Genomic DNA, 2,024 nt, shown 5'->3' on the forward strand with positions numbered 1-2,024 from the left:
TATCTATAATTATTCCTATATGTAACTATTCAGTAAGCTAAACATAAGTTCATACTCTCCAACCCTAAGCCATTATTACATGGATCTCCTTCCCTTGCTTATTTGTAAACTCCCATTTCAACAGTGAGAAAACCAGCTCCCCATTCCCGTCACCTACATTTACTTCAATTCCAATGCATTGATTCTAGTATATAAGTAGCAGCATCAAAAATTACCCGCCTCCCCCTTACTTACTTGTGGGGGAGATACCATGATCACAAAAGTGGTTTTCCCAGACTGAGGCTCATCCATTGCAGTCAGGATGTGCCGACCCCAGTGATTTCCCCAAATGCGGAAAACTCAACCGCATGATTTATGGTAGTGGGGGACTGTTTGTGTTCTCCCCTGGGAAAAAAAATTAACCCCCATGGGAATTAATATTATCAATTAGAGTATGGTGCTGTGGATAGTTTCTTTTGACTTTAATCTTGCAGACTACTCATTTCCAAAGTTACATAGATCAACACCATTCCCCTCCATTAGTGAGGCTGTTTGTTAATTTGTAATACAATTAGATTATTTTGTCAAAATCTGGGGTGCCTGGGTGGCTCATTTGGTTGAGTGTCCGATTCTTGATTTCAGCTCAGTTTGTGATCTTGAGGTTGTGAGATCAAGCCCTGTGTGTGGCTCTGAGCTGGCCATGGAGCCTGCTTAGGATTCTCTCTCTTACTGCCTCCGAGCACCTACAAGTGTATGCATGCACTCTCCCTATCAATTGATTTCTCTTAAAAATAAAAAAGTATATGTGTGTGTGTGTGTGTGTGTGTACATGTGTGTGTATACACACATGTATTTTATTCTAGGATCTCTTCCCCTTCTAAATGATTTTCCTTTAAATTTTTATACATTAAGATTCACTCTTTATGCTATGAAGTTCAATGAATTTTGTCAAATCCATAGTGTTAGATATCGGTAGTTATAATATAGAGAACAGCTTCATTGCCGGGAAAATAATCCTTTGCACTTCATCCATTTAGCCCTTCTTCTCATCTCTGAATCTCTGGCAACTACTGATCTTTTTACTGTCTCCATAATGTCTTCGAGAATGTCATACAGTTGAAATCATACAGCATGTAGCTTTTTCAAAATGGCTTCTTTCACTTAGCAATATACATTAACGTTCCTCCATGTCTTTTCATGATTTGATGGCTCATTTATTTTTATCTTTAAATAATATTCCATTATATGGATGTAGCATAGTTTATTCACCTATTGAAGGAGATCTTGTTTGCTTCCAGTTTTGGCAATTATGAACAAGGTGCTATAAATATTCTTGTGTAGGGTTTAGTGTTGACAAAGTTTTTCAGATTAGTTGGGTAAATACCTGGGAGCACAATTGTTAGATCATATAATAGAATGTTTAGCTTTATGAGAAATTTCCAAATTGTCTTCCAAAATGGTTTCACCATTTTGCATTCCCATCAGCAAAGAATAAGTGTTCCTGTTGCTCCACATTCTTGGCAGCATTTGATGTTGTCAGTGTTTCGGATTTTAGCCATTCTATAGGTGTGTGGTAGAATGGCATTGTGGTCTTAATTTGTAGTTCCCCAAAGGCAAATCATGTTGAACATCCTTTCTTGTCCTCGTTTACCATCTGTTTATCTTCTTTGGTGTGGTGTCCAGATCTCTTGCCCATTTTAAAGATTTTTTTTTTTTTTAAAGATTTTTGTTTATTTATTTGAGAGACAGAGATCACAAGCAGGCAGAGAGGCAGGCAGAAAGAGGGGGGGGGGGGGAAGCAGGCTCCCTGCTGAGCAGAGATCCCGATGTGGGGCTCGATCCCAGGAACCTGGGATCATGACCTGAGCCGAAGGCAGAGGCTTAACCCACTGAGCCACCCAGGCGCCCCTTAAAGATTTTTTTTTTTTAAGATTTTATTTATTTATTTGACAGAGATCGCAAGTAGGCAGAGAGGCAGGCAGAGAGAGGTGCAGAAGCAGGCTCCCTGCAGAGCAGAGAGCCTGATGCGGGGCTCGATCCCAGGA

The 2,024-nt window shown here is 39.8% G+C and overlaps 1 non-coding gene across 1 annotated transcript; it reads left to right on the forward strand.

The window, feature by feature from the left end:
• The first annotated feature begins 226 nt into the window (after window positions 1-226).
• On the forward strand, window positions 227-387 carry LOC123928566. The gene has a single exon (XR_006815774.1). It is a non-coding gene; the product is annotated as a U1 spliceosomal RNA (small nuclear RNA).
• Window positions 388-2,024: the final 1,637 nt, after the last annotated feature.

This window comes from Meles meles, chromosome 17 (assembly GCF_922984935.1).
Source record: "Meles meles chromosome 17, mMelMel3.1 paternal haplotype, whole genome shotgun sequence".
Lineage (NCBI taxonomy): Eukaryota > Metazoa > Chordata > Mammalia > Carnivora > Mustelidae > Meles > Meles meles.